Source organism: Enhydra lutris, unplaced genomic scaffold, assembly GCF_002288905.1.
Source record: "Enhydra lutris kenyoni isolate GAN:26980312 unplaced genomic scaffold, ASM228890v2 scaffoldscaffold12, whole genome shotgun sequence".
Taxonomy (NCBI): domain Eukaryota; kingdom Metazoa; phylum Chordata; class Mammalia; order Carnivora; family Mustelidae; genus Enhydra; species Enhydra lutris.
The window spans coordinates 42,900,995-42,921,750 of record NW_019154096.1 but is presented as its reverse complement, the minus strand read 5'-3'; the positions used below and the strand labels follow the sequence as shown (position 1 = coordinate 42,921,750).

The 20,756-nt window shown below is 41.0% G+C and overlaps 1 long non-coding RNA gene across 1 annotated transcript in view; it reads left to right on the top strand.

The window, feature by feature from the left end:
* Nucleotides 1-19,412: 19,412 nt before the first annotated feature.
* The window catches only part of LOC111144852, a 35,919-nt gene continuing 34,575 nt past the window's right edge, over nucleotides 19,413-20,756 (top strand). Inside the window, exon 1 of the long non-coding RNA XR_002640441.1 lies at nucleotides 19,413-20,664. This is a non-coding gene — a long non-coding RNA (uncharacterized LOC111144852). The remainder of the gene's footprint in view (nucleotides 20,665-20,756) is intronic.

The window sequence follows — 20,756 nt, the reverse complement described above, 5'->3', positions numbered from 1 at the left end:
TCCCTCTATTCCTAGCTTGCTGGAAGTTTTTATCATCCAATGGGTGTTGATTACTGAGATGATTATATTATAATCTCCTTTATTCTTTTAATGGGTTGATTGATATTAACATAGTGATTGAAGTAATATTTTTTTTAAAATATTTTATTTATTTATTTGACAGAGATCACAAGTAGGCCGAGAGGCAGGCAGAGAGAGAGAGAGGAGGAAGCAGGCTCCCCGCCGAGCAGAGAGCCTGATGCGGGGCTCAATCCCAGGGCCCTAGAATCACGACCCGAGCCGAAAACAGAGGCCTTAACCCACTGAGCCACCCAGGTGTCCCTGAAGTAATATTTTTGATTGAGGTAATTCTATTAATATTTTGTTTCTTTTTAATATTTTATTTATTTACTTGAGAGAGACAGAGCATGAGCTGAGGGAGAGGCAGAAGCAGGCTCCCCACTGAGCAGGGAGCCTGATGTGAGGCTTGATCCCAGGACCTTGGGATCATGACCTGAGCTGAAGGCAGACCCTTAAGCGACTGAGCCTCTCAGATGCCCCTGTGCATTGATTTTCAGATGTTAAACCAACTTATTTTCCAGGGGGAAAAAAAGAAATCCAATCCGATCTTGATACTCTGTCAACTTTAATTATATTTTATGGTAAACTGCGTACAGTTTTTGTCTTTGTTCATGAGAGAGGCTCTTATTTTCCTTTCTTTCTTTCTTTCTTTTTTTTTTAAGATTTTATTTATTTATTTGACAGAGAGAGATCACAAGTAGACAGAGAGGCAGGCAGAGAGAGAGAGGGAAGCAGGCCCTCTGCTGAGCAGAGAGCCTGATGCGGGACTCGATCCCAGGACGCTGGGATCATGACCTGAGCCAAAGGCAGTGGCTTAACCCACTGAGCCACCCAGGCGCCCTGTTATTTTCCTTTCTTGTAATGTCTTTGTTAGTTTTTTTTTTTTTTAATATTTTATTTATTTATTTGACAGAGATTACAAGTAGGCAGGCAGAGAGAGAGGGTGGGGGGAAACAGGCTCCCCGCAGAGCAGAGATCCTGATGCGGGCCTCGATCCCATGACACTGAGACCATGACCTGAGCCCAAGGTGGAGGCTTTAACCCACTGAGCCACCCGGGTGACCCTCTTTGTTAGGTTTTATATCAATTTTCTATTGGCCTCAAAAAACTTGCTAAGTATTTTCCCATTGTCTGTTGTCTGGAGGTGTTTGTGTAGACTGGATTTATTTATTCCTTCATTATAAAATTAAGTGAATTTATCTCGGGTCTGGATTTTCTTTTCTTTTTTTTTTTTTTTTAAGATTTTTATTTTATTTATTTGACACACAGAGAGAGAGAGATCACAAGTAGGGAGAGAGGCAGGCAGAGAGGGGGGGGGCAGGCTCTCCGCTGAGCAGAGAGCTCCATGCGGGACTGGATCCCAGGACCCTGAGACCATGACCTGAGCTGAAGGCAGAGGCTTAACCCACTGAGCCACTCAGGCGCCCGAGTCTGGATTTTCTTTTGTATAAATTATAGGTTTAATTTCTTTATATTAGGAAAATTGTCCTTTAGGACACGATAAAAGTTGCAGTTGTTTTTCCCAGTTTGTCATTTGTCATCCCAGGTAGGGAGTACTTGCTTTTTTCTCCAGGGCAAAGTATGGTTCACCCACACCAGTTCAGATAACAAGAGTCACACAAAGGGTTTCTCACAATGGCTTTGCTTTCTGGCTCTATTTCCCCCTGGGCTGATCTTCTAGGAAGAGAGCCAACAGTGGTGTTAATTTAGCATCCTGATATGAGCTGAAAGCCTTAATCTTATCCCTGTCCCTTAATATTTTTAGTCAAGGTCAGCAGTGACCTCCATTGCTGAATCCAATGGTGAAAGTCTCAGTCTTCTTACTTGCATTTTTTTTTTTGTTCTTATTTTTTAAAAGATTTATTTATTGGGGTACCTGGGTGGCTCAGTTGTTAAGCATCTGCCTTCTACTCCAGTCATGATCTCAGTGTCCTGGAACCGAGTCCCACATTGGGCTCCTTGCTCAGTGAGGAGCCAGCCTCTCCCTCTCATATTCCCCCTGTTTGTGTTTCCTCTTGCTGTCTCTCTGTCAAATAAATAAATAAAATCTTCAAAAAAAAAAAGAAATAAAAGATGTATTTATTTAAGAGGAGGTGGGAACATGTGAGCAGGGGGAGGGGCAGAGGAAGTGGGAGACAAGTGGGATCAGGGAGTGTGCTGAGTAGGGAGCCCAAGGATGTGGGATTTGGGGCTCAGTCCCAGGACCCTGGGATCATGACCTGAGTTGAAATCCAGAGTCTGATGCGTAGCCAACTGTACCACCCAGGTGCTCCCTTACCTGCTCTTTTAGCCACATTTGACACCATTGGTTACTTTTTCCTTCTGATTCACTTCACTCACTTGGCTTTCACAGTCTGTTAATATTCCTTCCCTCTCTCTTACTTGGTGGTTCCTCCTTTTCCTTCTATCTCTGAATATTGGTGTGCCCTAGAGCACGGTCCTTGGTCCTGTCCTTCCTTTGTCAGAGGCCCCTCCCTTGATGATCTAGTCTGTTCTTATCTGCTGATAATCTGTGATCAGCCTTCTCTTCCTGCACTTGAGATGCGTTTATCTCACTGTCCAATCTGTATCTCCTTTTGAATGTTTATAGACTCAAGCTCAGCTTGACTAAAACTGACCTCCTGAGCTTTGCCTCCCAAACCTACTTGCTCTGGTGCCTTCTCCTTCTTAATAACAGACCCTTTGGGATCATCCTTGACCTGTTTTTTCTTATGCTCTGTATCTTGTTTGTCAGGAAAACGGTGGGGCCCTATATCTAAAATATATCTAGGGCCTGACCTCTTCTGATCTTCTCTGCTACAATTACCCTCACCAGGCCAGAATAATGGGTCTGGTCTTGTCTGGATTACAGAAATAGTCACAGAGCAGGTCTTGCTGCTTCTCAACCCTGGCCCCTCAACACAGCATCCAGAATGCTCCTTGTAGAATGTGAGTCAGGTTATTTTATGTTACTCCTGTGTTCAACATCTCCATTTTTCTTTGAGTAAAAGCCAAAGTTCTTACGTTGGTTTATATGGCCCATTTTTGATCTGATCTTGCTTCCTTAGCGCCTTGATCCCTTTGCTCCAGCCCTATGTGCTTTCTTGCTGTGCTAGAAACATACCAGGCCCAGTGCCACCTTTATCCTTACAACAAATGCGTAAATAAATAAAATGTTAAAAAAATCCTTGATTAATTTTTGCCATTTATTATTACATGATATTTGCCTTTGCCCCATTGAAAGTTAGGACTGTAAATTCTACTTTATCTGAGGTAACTAAGGCCATGCTTGCTTCCCTTTTGTTTGCATTTTCTTATAAAATTTTGTTAATTCCTTCATTTTTCACCATTTTTATCACTTTGAGATTTATTTTTATAATAACAAATGTCAGCATTTTGGTTTTTTAGACCATTATGTCAGTCTGTCTTGGATAGGAAATACATCCCTCACATTTTCTGCAATAATGCATGTATTTGGTTTTACATATCCATCTTAGTTTGCTAAATATATTTGAGTATAACATAAATATATACCCTAGTTTTAGCTATTAATTATACATTTTTCAGAATCTGAATTCTCCAGCCCCTCTTAGATGACCTTAGAAAGCTTTAGTCCGCCCTACCCTTCATCCAGACTCCTTCATTTTGCTAATTTATCAGTGTATTATTGGTTCTTCCCTATAGAGAGTCTTTTCTATTTCAAGAGGCCTTTTTTTTTTTTTTAGCATTTTTAACATTGTGTTGTACATTTCAAGTAGGCTCCAAGCCCAAAGGGTGGCTTGAACTCACAACCCTGAGATTAAGACCTGAGCTGAGGTCAAGAGTTGGAGGCTTAAGTGACAGCCACCAGGAGCCCCTGTGTTGTACATTTCAAATTATGTTAATATTATCCATCTGGTTGAAGCTGTATATCCCTAACAAGACCTGTAGTTTCCCACTACTTCCTTTCACCTTTCCCTTGCTTGAGACTGTTGAGCAGTTTATTTGTACCTACTCGGTGTTTTCTCTGTGGAGGTAACATAGGTGATTTAGCCCTTGAGGCACTGCCCATTTGAACACATCTTGTTTGGGGCCTGTCATATGAAAGGCAGTTTATTTGTGCATACGATTTCTAGATTGAAATTATTTTTTCATAATCGCATTGTCTTTTTGTTTTCACCACTGCAGAGGAGAAATCTGAAGTTGGGATACATCTCTTTGAGAGTCAGTTGTTCTTTCATCTGGAAGCTTGTAAGAGTTTATCTTTGTTATTTAGTATTATATAAATGTATGCCTCAGTGCATCTTTTTTCATTAATTCTAGGTTGGTGGCTGCTTCTTTCAATGTTTTAGGTATTTAATTCCCCTCTTCTTGCTTGCATGGATTCTGAGAAGTCTCTTGTAATTCTTATCATTGTTCCTTTATAGGTAAGAGGCACACCCCTCAAGGTTTCCCCCCACTCCCCACTTCTTTGCTTCTCTCAGGATTTTCCCCTTTGTCTTTGGTTTTCTGGAGTTTAAATATGATATGACTAGATGTGGTTTTGCTGGTATTTATCCCACTTGGTATTGTCTGAGCTTCCTGGATCTGTAATTAATTTTGGAATTTTTTGGTCATTGTTACTTCAGATATCCCTTTGCTCTGTTCTTCTGATATTCTACTTGCGCATATATTATAGCTTTTGATGTCCCACAGCTCTTGGATGGATGCTCTATTTTTTTCATTCTTTTTCTCTTCACATTTCAGTTAGTGAAGTTTTGTTGACCTCTCTTCAAGTTCACCGGTTCTTTCCTTGGCTTGTGTAATGTGCCTTTCAAAGGCATTCCTCATTTCTATTACTGTGGTTTTGAATTCTAGCATTTCCTTTTGATTTTTTTCTTGGAATTTCTTTTTCCCTGCTTATGTAACTCATTTATTCTTGAATGTTGTCTTATTTTTTTTCATTCAACTGTTTAGCATATTAATCATAGTTATTTAAAACTCCCTCTCATAATTCCAGCATCTGTATTATATCTGAATCTTGTCCTGATGATTACTTTGTCTCTTCCAAGCGTGTTTTTTTCTTGCTTTTTGATATGCTTTGCAATTTTTTTTTCTTCCAAAGCTGGACACATATCTTGTAAAAGAACTGAGATAAATGGGTTTTATGTGATTCTGGCTAGGAGATGGGCTGTGTTTAATGTTGCAGCTGGAGGTCTCAGAGTCTCCAAATTCCTTAAGTGTCCTTGTTTTTGACTCCCATCTTGACTTTGGGCTTCCCTGTGTACTCCTGTGTCTTGAAACTGTTCAGGTTTTTCATCTGTGATCTGCTCTTATTGCCCTGGAGCCTGTTGATGTGGTGGGAAGCTGTCGAGAGGGAAGCATTTCCTAATCTCATGATTAAATTTCAGTCTTTTTTTTTTTTTTTTAAAGATTTTATTTATTTATTTGACAGACAGAGATCACAAGCAGGCACAGAGGCAGGCAGAGAGAGAGGAGGAAGCAGGCTCCCTGCTGAGCAGAGAGCCCGATGTGGGGCTCGATCCCAGGACCCTGGGATCATGACCTGAGCTGAAGGCAGAGGCTTAACCCACTGAGCCACCCAGGTGCCCCAAATTTCAGTCTTTTAATGGTCCTAATTCCCAGAATTTTTAGTAAGCTGGAAAACTGTTACTATTTTATTTCATTTATTTTATTTTTAAATTTGTTCAGTTTTATTGAGATATAATTGACAAATAAAATTGTAAGATTTAAAGTGTAGGGGATCCTGGCTGGGTTGTGGAATAGCATGTAACTCTTGATCTCAGAGTCATGAGTTTGAGCCCCATGTTGGGTGTAGAAATTATCAGGGGGAAAAGAAAACTTTAACAACAACAACAAAAAGTATACATTGTGATGATTTGGTATACATACACATTGTGAAAAGATTCCCCCATCTAGTTAATTATTTATTACATCTGTTATCTCATAAATTTATTTATTTATTTTTTACTATTTTGTGAGAACATTTAAGTTCTCCTCTCTTAGCAAATTTCAGTATACACTATAGTGTTATCAACTGTAGTCACCACGTTATACATGAGATCCTCAGAGTTCATTCATCTTATAGCTGGATATTTGTAACTTTTTACCAAACTTTCCCTATTTCCACTACTTTTCAGCCCCTGGCAGTCACCTTTTTACCTTCTCTTTCTGTGAGTTTGCCTTTTTTTTTTTTTTTTTAAGATTCCATATATAAGTGATACTATTCAGTAGTTGTCTTTCTCTGTCTGACTTATTTCATCTAACATAATAGTGATTTCAGAGTCCATCCATCTTGTCCCATATAGGAGGATTTCCTTCTTTTTCATGGCTGAATCATAGTCTGCAGTGTCTATATATATATATATATATATATATATATATAGTGTGTGTGTGTGTGTATGTGTATACACACACATATATCTTTGTCCATTCTTCTGTTGATGGACAACTTAGGTGTTTCTATATCTTGGCTATTGTGTGTAATGCTGCAGTGATTATGAAGATTATTGAAGATTTACAATGTAACAGAAGTAAAAAAATATGTAGGCTTTTTTGGGGCAGAGTATATATATGATATATATATGATACATATATATATAACATATTTATATGAGTATATATATTATATATATATATATATATAAAATTTCTCTTATATGAGAGAAATTTTGCATGGTAGGTTTACTTATTAGAACTGAACATTATAGGGGCTCCTGGGTGGCTTAGTGGATTAAGCTGCTGCCTTCAGCTCAGGTCATGATCTCAGGGTCCTGGGATCGAGCCCCGCGTCGGGCTCTCTGCTCAGCGGGAAGCCTGCTTCCCCCTCTCTCTCTGCCTGCCTCTCTGCCTACTTGTGATCTCTCTCTCTGTCAAATAAATAAATAAAATCTTAAAAAAAAAAAAAAGAACTGAACATTATAGTAGGAAACATATATGTTTGCTTAATAACATATAATTTTGAATTGATGATTTTAATATGAATATGAACTGGGTAAGGTGTCCCATACTTAATACCTATGTAACTTTTTTGTTTTAATTGAAATGTTCATTGTGATAATTGTAGATTTTAAGATGCAGTTTTATATTTTTTTTCAAAAATTCTAAAAGATTTTATTTATCTGTTAGAGAGGGGGAGGGAGGGAGAGCACAGAGGGAGAAGGAGAGGGAGAAGCAGACTCCCCAGTGAGCGGAGAGCCCGAATAGAACTTGATCCCAAGGGGATGCCTGGGTGGCTCAGTTGGTTAGACGACTGCCTTCGGCTCAGGTCATGATCCTGGAGTCCTGGGCCCGAGTCCCGCATCGGGCTCCCAGCTCCACGGGGAGTCCGCTTTTTTCTCTGACCTTCTCTTTGCTCGTGCTCCCTCTCACTGTCTCTCTCTCTCTCAGATAAATAAATAAAATCTTAAAAAAAAAAAAAAAAAGAACTTGATCCCAGGACCCTGAGATCATGACCCAAGCTGAAGGCAGAAGCCCAACTGACTGAGCGATCCTGGTGCCCCTAAGATGTGGTTTTAATAAAACAGAGAAATCAGGTGTTGCCTTTACCCAGCTTCCCCCAGCAGTAATATCTTGCAAAACTGTAGTACAATATTAGCCCAGGGGAAATGACCATACTGATACAATCCACCAATCAGTTTATAGTTTCTCAGTTTTATTTATCCTCATTTATGTGTATGTATATTGAGTTCTGTGCAGTTTTTTGTTTTTTTTTTTTAAGATTTTATTTATTTGTCAGGGAGAGAGTGCACAAGTAGGGGAAGAGGCAGAGGGAAAGGGAGAAGCAGACTCCCTGCTGAGCTGGAGCCGGATGCGGAACTCATCCCAGGACCTTGGGATCATAACCTGAGCCAAAGGCAGACAGACTCTTAATGACTGAGACACCCAGGCTCCCCGAGTTCTGCAGTTTTATCACGTGTGTGGGTTCATGTATCCACCACCAGTCAAAGTACAGATCAGTTTCATCACTATGGCGGTTCCGTGTTTCTCTTCTATAACCACATCTCCCTCCCTTCCAGATCTCCTCATTCTAGCTCCTGCCAATAAATAATGGGTTCTCCATTTCTAAAATGTTGTCACTTAAAAAATGTTACATTAATGGAATCGTACAGTATGTAACCTTTCAGAATTGGCTTTTTTCACTCAGCATAACTGTCTGAATATTCATTTAACCGTGTTTCTCTGCATGTCAGTAATTTATTCTTTTTCATTGCTCAGTATTACTTTGTGGTCTGGATGTACCACAGTTTGTCTACCTATTAAGCTAGGCTGTTTCCAATATTTTATTATGAATAAAAGTGTTATGAATTTCCCCCCCCCATTTTGTTTACTGTAGTGACTAGAACTTCTAGTACTATGCTAAATAAGAGCGGTGAGAGTAGGTATCTCCACTTGTTCCTGATCTTAGGGGAAAGGACTGTCTTTCAACATTAAGTATGATGTTAGCTTTAGATTTTTTAATAAATTCTCTTTACCAGGCTGAGGTAATTTCCTTCTATACTGGGTGTCCCAGAACCCCTGGGTTTGGTGATTTATTTGGAGAACTCAGCATGTAGTCCTTTTCATGGCTAAGATGTATTACAGTGAAAAGAGACAAGGTAAAATCAGCAAAATGTATAGGCACGGGGGGCAAAGTCCCCCCTTGAAAAGCAGACACAAGCTTCTGCCAAGTCCTTTCCCACTGGAGTCACACAGGATGCATGTGATTCCTCCAACACCAAATTGTGACAGTACATGTGAAGAATTGCCTACCAGTGAAACTCATCAAAGACCCAGTGCCCAGGGTGTTCTCCCTAGCACATATCCAAATTCCAGCTTCCCAGAAGGAAAGCATATTTTCAGAATAAGGCATATTGTCTGAACAGTTTAGGCACAGTAAGACATTCTTATCAGGGAAAGATGGGAACACTCCCGAAAATTGAAGTTCCCAGGTGCCAGCAATAGGCCTTGAGATAGGCCTTCCTAAGGATATTAATCTCGGGCTTGCTATGTTAACCCTTTTCTGCACACTTTCTATTTTTGACTTTTTCAGCGTTTGTCCAGGTGTTGGATTTTGCGAAATGGTTTTTCTACATTTAGTATGATCACATGAGTCTTTTTCATTAGCCTGTTTATATGGTGGATTACATTATGATTGACTGACTGATTTTTAAGGAAGCTCTAGGCCCAATGTGGGGCTTGAACACAGGACCCCAAGATCAAGAGTGGCATGCTCTACTGACTGAGCCAGCCAGAGCCCCTACATTATGAATTTTTAAATGTTTAACCAGCCTCACTACTTGGAATAAATCCCTCTTGGTCATGGTGTGTGGTACTTTTTATACATGATTGGATTTGATTTGTTAGTATTTTGTTGTAGATTTTTGTGTGTAAATTGATGAGAGATATTGGTCTATTTTTTTTTTTTTTTTTGCACTGTTTTTTGGTTTTTTTTTTTTTTTTAAATTTTTTTTTTTTTTTTTTCAGAGAGAGAGATCACAAGCGCAGAGGGAGAGGGAGGGAGAGAGAGAGAGAGAGAGAGAGAGAGAGAGAGAGGGAAGCAGGCTCCTGCTGAGCAGAGAGCCCGATGCGGGACTCGATCCCAGGACCCTGAGATCATGACCTGAGCCGAAGGCAGCGGCTTAACCCACTGAGCCACCCAGGCGCCCTGTATGTATGGTTTTGATATCAGACTAATATTAACCTTATTAAATGAGCTGGGAAGTGCCCTTCTTCTGTTTTTTTGGTAAAAGAATGTCTAATTGATATTAATTATTCTTTTAATGTTTGGTAGATTCTCCAAATCTGGATTTGGAGGTGTCTTTTTTGGGAGCTTTATAATTATGAATTTTGTCTGTTTTATTAATTGCTGAAGCCATGGTGAAGTTTCCAATTATAATTACGATTTTTTTAGCCTTATTGTATTTTTTTTTTAAAGATTTTATTTATTTATTTGGCAGACAGAGATCACAAGTAGGCAGAGAGGCAGGCAGAGAGAGAGAGAGGAGGAAGCAGGCTCCCTGCTGAGCAGAGAGCCCGATGCGGGGCTCGATCCCAGGACCCTGGGATCATGACCTGAGCCGAAGGCAGAAGCTTAACCCACTGAGCCACCCAGGCGCCCCAGCCTTATTGTATTTTTATGTTTTATGTATTTTAAGGTTCTTCTGGTTGGTTCATATACATTTAGGATTCCTACATGTTATGTCTTTCTATTACATTCCTCATTTTATCATTATTTAATATTCCTCTTTGTTTCTAGTAATTTTCTTTGTTTTGAAGTTTACTTTATTGGATATTACACTTTTGTAATTGTCTTATAGTTTTTGGATATTGTTTTGTTTTGTTCTCTTTGCATTTCAGTTTTGGAAGTTACTACTGACATTTCTTCAAGCTTGCTGATCCTTTTCCTCGGCCATTTCATCTCTTGATGAACCCATAAAAGGCATTCTTCATTCCTTTCACAGTCTTTTTGATTTCTAGCATTTGTTTTTGATTCTTAGAGTTTCCATTCTCTGCTTACATTACTTATCTGTTCTTGCATGTTGTCCATTTTTTTCATTGGTGCTCTTAACATAGTAATCATAATTTATTTTATTTTAAAAATGTATTTATTTGAGAGAGAGCAGTGGGGAGGGACGGAGGGAGAGGGAGAAAGAGTCTCAGCTAGACTCCACACTGAGTGCAGAGTGAGATCAGACCAGAGCTGAAACCAAAAGTTTGATGCCTAACCAACTGCGCCATCCAGGTGCCCCAGTAATCAGAATTTCAAATTCTCAAGTCTCATAACACCAACACTTCTGCTATACCTGAATCTGCCTCTGCTGCTTTCTCTTTCTTTTCAAACTTTTTTTTTTCTTTTAGTATGACTTCAATTTTTATTGAAATATGGACAGCGGCGCCTGGGTGCCTCAGTTGTTAAGCATCTGCCTTCAGCTCAGGTCATGATCCCAGGGTCCTGGGATCAAGCCCCAAATCAGGCTCCCTGCTCAGCAGGAAGCCTGCTTCTCCCTCTCGCACTCCCCCTGCTTGTGTTCCCTGTCTCGTTGTATCTCTCTGTGTCAAATAAATAAATAAAATCTTAAAAAAATATATGAACATGATGTACTGGTGTATTAGAATTCTCCAGAGAAAAAGAACCAATAGGATAAATGTAGATATATATAGGAGGAGATCTATTATAGGAGTTGACTCCCACAATTATAGAGATCACAAAGTTCAAGGATCTGCTGTCAGTAAGCTGGAGATCAGGACAGGCAGTGGTGTCATTCGGCCTGAGTCTGAAGGCCAGAGAGCCAGGAGTGCTGATGTCCAAAGGCAGAAAGAAGATGGATGTCCCAGCTCAAGCAAAAAGAGCGCTCTTCCTCCACCTTTTTGTTCTGTTCAGGCCTTTAGTGCATTGGGTAATGCCTACCTGCACTGGTGAGGGGGATTTTTACTTAGTCTGCCTATTGAAATGACAATCTCTTCTGAGAACACCGTCACAGAGACACCCAGAAATGTTTTACCAGCTTTGTGGGCATCCTTTAGCACAGTGAAGTTGACACCAGATCATCGCAATTGGGTAAAGGGAACTGAGATAAAAAGTCCTTTGGTGTGTGGCCTTAGCCTGATCTGCCTAGGGGTCAGGCTGCAGTTTCTGTTTGCTGTTGTTGTGTTACTGGGTGAACTGGGGAGATGGCGGGCCTTGGGTCTTCGACCTAGACCATCTGAAAGATGTCCCCAAAGGCTCTTGGTCTCATCATGAGAAAGAATTCAAGGACAAATACAACACAGCAGCTGAGGGTCACAAGTGGGAAAGTTTGTTAAAGTCAAAGTACATTCTTTTTTTTTTTTTTTTCAAAGTACATTCTTAAGATGTGAGAGCTGGTGAGTTCAAGAGAGAGAGAGCGCAGTGTGCTCTTTTTTTTTTTTTTTAAGATTTTATTTATTTGACAGACAGATCACAAGTAGGCAGAGAGACAGGCAGAGAGAGAGGGGGAAGCAGGCTCTCTGCCTAGCAGAGAGCCCGATTAGGGCCTGAGCTGAAGGCAGAGGCTTTACCCCACTGAGCCACCCAGGCGCCCCGGGTTTCTAACTTTTATTGACAGTTGTTAACAAGGGGAAGAATACTCATTACTTGAGGGAGGGGATTTTTCCAAAGTAGGGTTTTGTACTTTTTCTTGCTTATTTGATCAGGAGTTCCTGTTGTGACACCTGTCATCTTGGGACTGGCTGGTTTGGTCCAGCTTTTTGCGCTTTGTTTTGGAGTGCTGCCAAGACAGGCTCTGACTTTCTAGATAGCTGGCCACGATTTCCTCTTAGTGGACTCCAGGCCTCCCTTTAGAAGTTAACCAATTGCCTCTAACAGCTGTAGGTATCAATATTTGTAGCAGTTGCTCCCGGTATCATAATGCATATGTAACTGAATGTTTATCACAGTTGACTTACGTCAGTATTTTACCACTTAGTGTGAAGCATGGAAACCTTACTTCCATTTAGTTGTTTTTCCTTTCCCTACTTTTAAATATTATTCTCTTGAGTATCACATTGATGTAGGCAGGCTGGGTTTGAGGACCCAGAGGGGGGGCCTGCAGGACCAGCCAAGAGAGTCCTTGACTTTGCATAGGACAGAAATCGAACTCAGCTGGAGGGGAAGTGGGAACAGTTTATTGAAGGCATAGAGAGCAGATAGAGACTGTTAGGTGTCCTTCCGAAGTCACTTATGCTCTGATGCCAGGGGTCTTGCTGTGTCATTGGTCTGGAACACTGTATGTGACACTCCCTGGTCACTCTTTAGATATCTATAGTGCTGGAAGACTTCAAAGAATCGTTAACTCCTTGACTGTTATAAGGAGGACATAGTGTGTGTAGGGCACGGGTGTAGGTCCTAGCAAGAACAGAAGCAGGAAAAGGAGCAAGAAGCAGCCCTTTGTGGGATCTCTTTAGTGTCACTGACTTAACATGGTATTTTAATTTTTGTTTCAACCTTGAAATATGATTTATAAAACTCATTAGGAAAGGATAGTTTCTTCTTTAGTCATTCTTTAATGGTAGATCTCCTTACAACAAATTGTTAGTTTTCTTTCATGTGAGAATATCTTAATTTCTTCTTCATTCCTGACGGAGAGTTTCAAACCAGATGAAGAATTTACAATTAGAGTATTTTCCTATGAGCTTTCAAAAAAATGTGACAATTCCTAGAGTGCCTGGGACCAGGCACCCCAGTTAGGCGTCTGCCTTCAGCTTGGGTCATGATCCTGGGGTCCTGGGATCAAGTCTCACGTAGGGCTCCCTGCTTAGTGGAGAGCCTGCTTCTTCCTCTGCCACTCCCCCTGCTGTGTTCCCTCTCTTACTATCTCTGTCAAATAAATAAATAAAATCTTAAAAAAAAGACAGGAAAAGAAAAATGTGACAGTTCCTTCCAGCCTCAATGATTTCAGATGAGAAATCCACTGTCATTCAAATTGGTGTTCTATGGGTGATGTGTTGTTTCTTTAACGCTGTTTTCAGGGTTTCTTTAGCTTTCAGAAGTTTAATTGTGATATGTCTAGGCATAGATTTTTGGGATGTTTGACTAGTGTCTTCTATTTAGATTTGTCTTTTGTCAGTTTGGGGACATTTCCAGCCATTATTTTTTTGAACATAGAGCTGACGGCCATGAGGCTTCCCCCCACCCCCAGCCTATTTTCTCTTTGGTTCAGATGGGCCAATCTGTTGTTCTATCCTCAAGTTCAAGGATTCTTGTCATCTGCAATTGTTACGGGTTGAATAAAGTCTTCTTGAAAGATATGATGAGGTCCGAACCTCTGGTGCCTATTTGTGACCTTGTTCAATTATTCAGTTTTACCCTTAAGAAGTTGTAAGTTTTGGGTGCCTGGGTGGCTCAGTCAGTTAAGTGTCCTACTCTTGATTTTGGCTCAGGTCATGATCTCAGGGTTGTGAGGTTGAGCCCCAAATGGGGATCTGTGCTGGGTGTGGAGCCTTAAGATTCTCTCTCCCTCTCCCTCTGCCTGCCCCTCCTTGCTTTCTCCCTCTCTCTAAAAAAAACCTAAAATTTTTTTAAAAAGCAATTTTAGGGACTCCTGGGTGGCTCAGTTGGTTAAGCAACTGCCTCTGGCTCAGGTCATGATCCTGGAGTCCAGGGATTGAGTCCCATGTCCGGTTCCCTGCTCAGTGAGGAGTTTGCTTCTCCCTCTGACCCTTCCCCCTCTCATGCTCTCTCTCATTCTCTCTCAAATAAATAAAATCTTAAAAAAAAAAAAAGAAATTTTAGGTCTTCTCATAGAATTTCAAATCTGGTACTTATCTTGAGACACTTGACATATTCAAAAATTTGCTTTTAACTTCTGCCCTTTTTTTAAAGTCTTATTTATTTATTTATTTGTCACAGAGGGGAAGGTAGCCAGTGTGTGTGCACAGGCAGGGAGAGCAGCAGGCAGAGAGAGCAGCATGCTCCCTCCTGAGCGAGGAGCCTGATGTGGGACTGATCCCAGGCCCCAGGATCATGACAGGAGCTGTAGGTAGATGCTTAACTGAGTGAGCCACCCAGGAGTCCTTCCAGCCTTCTTGAATACTAGACTCTGTCCTCCATACCTGCTCTCTGCAGGGGCTCAAGCCTTATTTTCAGCCCTTGTTTGTGCCAGAATTGTGGTCCTGGGTTAGAAGTGGGTTTAGATACTGAAGAGCAATTCACTACAATTTCTAGTGTTTTCATATCTTGCCTGTTTTGTTTTCAGAAAGTCTTTATATTCTAAGTGCTACAAGACTGAGATAGACTTCATTCTGCCTTTTTGGTCTCATCTCATTAGTCTCTTAGTAGAGACTCTTGAATTTGTCATTCCTGTCATAGCATACCACTGCTCAAAGTGTGCTTGCTTTGTTTTTTCCTCAGCAGAGACATAGTACCTGGGGCAAGACAAGCCCAGAGGCTCTGGTTGCATCCAAAATTGGAAAATGCTATCAGGAGAAGCACACACACATACAAACAAACAGCAGGAATTTGGGAGTTCACCTCCTTGCGATTCTTTCTGTTCTCAAGTTTTGGTCTCCCTTATCCTTGTTGCTCCCACAACAGTTGGATGCCTTTAAGTATATTTTTGATGTTTATATGGGTTGTACTAGATGTTTTTAGAAGGAATATTGGCCTAAAGCAATGTAATACATCCTACCATGAAGGAGGTGTGTGTGCGTGTATGTGTTTATTTTTAAAAGAAATATATAGCTGGTCAGGCATATAGGGAGTGCTGAACTTAAAGCAGGTCTCTACTTCTCAGTTGCATGGGTTGGTGTTTTCACTGTGAAGTCTCGGGCGTCATGTGTTTTATTTTTGAGCTTCCCCAGAAAAGGCTGGCTTGGAATCCAGGTTAATGCAGATTCCCTCCTGGTTGCAGAGTTGTCTGGCTGACCCAGCTCCAAGATGCAGGCAGCCTTTTTCTTGTTGAAAAGATGACTTTCCCAGATGATACTCCTTTTCTGGTGAAAGTGAATGGGTAACCCAGTTGACAGATAATTCACAGGAGACATCCTTTTGCATCCATGGGATTTGAGCGATTCTCCATTTTTTAAAAAAATATTTTATTTATTGGAGTACCTGGGGGCTCAGTTAGTTGAGCGTCCAAAAGTGTTGATTTCTCTCTCTCTTTTTTTAAAGATTTTATTTATTTATTTGACAGACAGAGATGACAAGTAGGCAGAGAGACAGGCAGAAAGAGAGGGAAGCAGGCTCCCTGCAGAGCAGAGAACCCGATGTGGGGCTTGATCCCAGGACCCCAGGATCATGACCCAAGCCAAAGGCAGAAGCTTTAACCAACTGAGCCACCCAGGTGCCCTAAAACTGTTGATTTCTTTTCTTTCTTTTCTTTCTTTCTTTCTTTCTTTCTTTCTTTCTTTCTTTCTTTTTCTTTTTTATATTCTATTTATTTATTTGACAGAGAGGGAGATCACAAGTAGGCAGAGAGGCAGGCAGAGAGAGAGGGGGAAGCAAGCTCCCTGCCAGGCACGCCCAAAACTGAGGGTCTTGATCAGAGTGTCATGAGTTCAAGCCCCACATTGGGCTCTATGCTCGGTGCAGCGCCTACTTTAAAGGAAAAAAAGAAAAAAGACACTTTTACTATTCAAGTCTGTGTGTCTTTCTGTGTGTGTGTGTGTTTATGTCTTGCATAAGAAAGTACTATAGCATTTTGGGGAAAATTTCAATTGTGCAAACAAGAAAAAATACTTTTCTATATTATAAGTAGTACTGTATAATACTAAAAATTTTAACATTATGCATAAAATTACAAACAATGCAGTTCCTTCTCAAATTTTCAAAGTTGTCAGGAATTGTGAATGTTCAAAAACTTCTGTGTCCAGTGAATTAGGAGCTGTGTTTATGGTAGTATTACTCCCTATTTCCCTTCATATCCACATTTGGTATTATTATTATCTTTTTTTCCTGGTTTAATTTTCTTTTCTTCTTTTTTTTTTTTTTTAAGTAAGCTCTGCCTTCAATATGGGGCTCAAACTTATAATCCTGAGATGGTCACATGCTCCATGGACTGAGCCAGCTAGGTGCCTCTGGTTTAATTATTTTTTAACTTACTGGTTATACTCCATTTCCCTAGAAACTTTATTTCCTCATTTTTTATAACAAATTTATTGAGATATAATTAATATAACACAAAATACAAGTGTGCAAATTAGGGATTTTGGGTATATTCACAGAGTTACACAATCATTACCATGACAAGCTACCTCAGGTATCCTGTAGGTTCAGTTCCAGACTACCAAAATAAAGCAAGTATCACAATTAAGCAATAAATGCCTGTCTAGACCTCATTCGTGGCAACCCTGTGTCGGGCACTCAGTGTTGTGTATTTCCTTCTTAGCACTACTTCAGTTATTGTGTCACAATTTTTGATATTTTTTTCACTTTCCTTCAGTTTAATGTATTTTTAAAAATTTCATCTGAGAGTCCCCTTGACCCATGGATTTTCTTACAAATGTATTGTTGAGTTTACAAGGGTTAGGAAATTTTCTTGTTCTCTTTCTTTTATTGATTTCTAGTTTGGTTACATTGAGGCTAGAGAATGTACTATGTGTGATTTCAGTTCTTTTAAATAGGCTGAAGTTTGTTTTATAGTACATGTTCCATGGGTACTTGAAAAGAGTGTGTATTTGCTATTGTTGAGTGAAGTATTCTATAAATATCAATTAGATCTTGTTCGTTGATGTGCTACTGAGTTCTTTTATATTCTTGGTGATTTTCTGTAGTAATCGTTTCAGTTATTAAGAGTATGTTGATGTCACTAGCTATAATGATGGATTTTTCTATCCTTCAGTTCTGTCAATTTTTACTTCACATACTATGTGCTCTGTTATCTGGTATATATGCATTTAGGACTGCTATGCCTTCTTGGAGTAACCCCTATTATATAATGTTCTTCTCTTTATTGGTATTTTTCTGCGTTCTGAAGTTTACCTTATTTGATATTTATATATCCACCCCTGCTTTTTTATATTAAAATTTAAAAATTAATGTTGGCACGATATATTTTTTTCTATTCATTATTTTTATCCTGCCTATAGGATTGTATTTGAATTTAGTTTCTTCTAGACAGCATCATTGGGTTGTCTTTTTTTTTTTTTTTAAGATTTTGTTTATTTATTTGGTAGACAGAGGTCACAAGTAGGCAGAGAGGCAGGCAGAAAGAGAGAGAGGAGGAAGCAGGCTCCCCGCTGAGCAGAGAGCCCGATGGGGGCTCAATCCCAGGACCCCGGGATCATGACCTGAGTCAAAGGCAGAGGCTTTAACCCACTGAGCCACCCAGGTGCCCCTGGGTTATCTTTTAAAAATCCACTTTGGCGGGGCACCTGGGTGGCTCAGTGGGTTAAGGCCTCTGCCTTCGACTCAGGTCATGATCCCGGGGTCCTGGGATTGAGCCCCCATCGGGCTCTCTGCTCAGCGGGGAGCCTGCTTCCTCCTCTCTCTCTCTCTGCCTGCCTCTCTGCCTACTTGTGACCTCTGTCTACCAAATAAATAAATAAAAATCTTTAATAAAGGGGGCGCCTAGGTGGCTCAGTGGTTAAAGCCTCTGCCTTCGGCTCGGGTCATGATCCCAGGGTCCTGGGATCGAGCCTCACATCGGGCTCTCTGCTCGGCAGGGAGCCTGCCTCTTCCTCCTCTCTCTCTCTGCCTGCCTCTCTGCCTGCTTGTGCTCTGTCAAATAAATAAAAATCTTAAAAAAAAAAAATCTTTAATAAAAAAAATAAAAAAATAAAAATCCACTTTGGCAACCTCTGGCATTATCTAATAATTGGCATTTTAGACCACTTAGATTTAATGTAATTATTGATATGTTAGAATTTACATCTGCCATTTTGGTTTGCGTTTTATATTTGTTCATTTTGTTTCTTGTTTCTTCATATTGCCTCCCTTTTTGTGGATTACCTGAACATTTTTTAGAATTCCATTTTGATGTATATATATGGTTTTGAGTCTATTTGTAGAGCTATTTTAGTGGTTGCTCTGTATATTTTTTATATATATATATGTATATATATATACGTATATATATATATATATGTAACTTACTAACTGTTCATTTTATTTGAGTGGAGAAAAGAAATCTTCCCTTTACATCCTTTTTCCCTCTACTGCTTATAATGTTTTTATTTATTTATTTGTCAGAGAGAGAGAGTACAAGCAAGGGGAGTGGCAGGCAGAGGGAGAAGCAGGCTCCCTGCTGAGCAAGGAGTCCCATGCAAGGCTGAATCCCAGAACCTTGGGATCATGACCTGAGCGGAAAGCAGACGCTTAACCGACTGAGCCATCCAGGCGCCCCTGGAATATTGTTGAAGACGGAGTCTTCTTTTTGTGAAAATCATATGGCTAGCTACCTTTTCAAGTCTTTTGTTATACACCAAAAAATGTCTTTTTCACAAATTTACTTATTTTATTAACTCGAATAATTATTTGGCATAATTTTTAAAAAAACGTTATTTGAAAAAAAAAAAAAACACGACTATTTATTTGAGAGAGAAAGACAAAACAGGAGGGGGGTTAGGGCAGAGGGAGAAACTGACTCCCTACTGAGCAGGAAGCCCTTTGTGCTGCCACATCCCAGGACCCCAGATCAAGACCTGAACTGAAGGCTGATGCTTAACTGACTGAACCACCCAGGTGTCCCTATTTTGTACCACTTTTGGTGTTATTGTGAATGGATTATTTCTGTTATCATAGGAAAAAAAAGTTTCCTATTTTACAAAATATTGTTTTCTGCAAGGATAGTGATGAAAATCATGCATATAATCTCATTCCTGCAGACTGCAAGAAGGTTGTGTATCTAACGGTTAAGCACATAAATCTCAGGGAGCGGGAGGTGAAGCTGTGTCCATTGTTTTTGTTGTATTTTCTGATTTTCCTAAAATTTTCGTGTTTCACTGTGTAATCTTTGCAGGCTAGCATCGTCAGAAGAATGATGATGAAACATCCTCACTATTGTCCTACCCTGGAAGAAGCCCTGCTGTTCGGATGCAGGTCCCTCCTAGGCTGGCGGGTCTCGGGTCTCCGCTTCCGGTGTTGTTGGGGCCCCGCGTCTCCCAGAGCCTTCGCGGTACACGCTCTCCGCCGGGGCTGCTGGGAAGTTGCCCGCGGGGCCCCGCTACGCACGTACGCTCGGCGGCGGGTCCTATAGCTCTGCTGCGTTGGGTGGATGGCCGGTGTCCGTCTGCGTAACGCGGCTGTGAGGACTCTGTAGGGGGTGCCTCCCTACCTTGGGGTGGGAAAGGCGGGCCTCCCGCAGGAAAAGCGGGGCCTGGCTCCGGCTGCGTGGGAGGGTTGCAGCACTGGGCCGGTACGCCCGGCCTATCATGGCGGCTCTGGTTCGCTCCCAGCAGCGCCCCCTGGATGAGGCCCGGCTGTTCAGCTCGCTTCTCTGCGCTGAGAACCAAGGCATGTTTGAGCCCAGTAGTGCGTGGTGGTTAATGATAAAGCCGTGGCATTTCGTTGAATTTTCACAACCATTTGTTGTAGCAGATAAGAACTAGTTTTGGAGAGATGATAATTCACCCGAGTTCACATAGCCCACAGATGAGGGGGTTGGGTTAAAGGCCAGATGTGTTTTCCAAATCTCTTGTTGATGCTAAAAGGCCACTCTACCTGGAAAGTACCTTGGGTTCCTTCACAACCACCAAGTGGCAAGATGCCTTCCTGGCTCTCAGGAGCCCTGGGGTCAGAGTCCATAATCGAGACTGTGGGCCCCTCCGAGCTCTCCCAGCTTGTATGTCCCGCATACATTCTGATTTGAGCCTATAGAAGGTCTAGTCCTTGGAGCAGCCTTCGGGAGAGTCAGATTGGGGGTCTTGTGTGAAGACTCCAGTTAAATGATTTTGTTCCATAGGCCCCAGTGCCATTTCTTTAGGAACAAAGCAATTCTAGAAAGATAAAAGGGAAGGAACGGCACAAATCAGAAACCCACCTGGAAGAAAACATCCCTGTGACCTTCTTCAGACCTTTCACCAGAGTTTTGAACAGAAGTGGAAGTAATCCCCCAAAGAAACAGACTCCAGATTTCCAAGGCCAGAAGCAATTTTTGATCTCCCCGCCCTAAATGAGCATGCTTTCAGATGTCACATCTGAAACTTCGACATCTCTGTGACAGTGGAAGATCAAGACCAGGTTTCAGCAAGAGGCGCGTGCTGCCGTAAGTGGTGAGTGGGGCAAGATGCGCAGAAATGTCAGGCTCTCTGGGTGGTTGGCTTGAGGAAAGGATCATCAAGGAGGAAGTTTAATTCAACTCTCT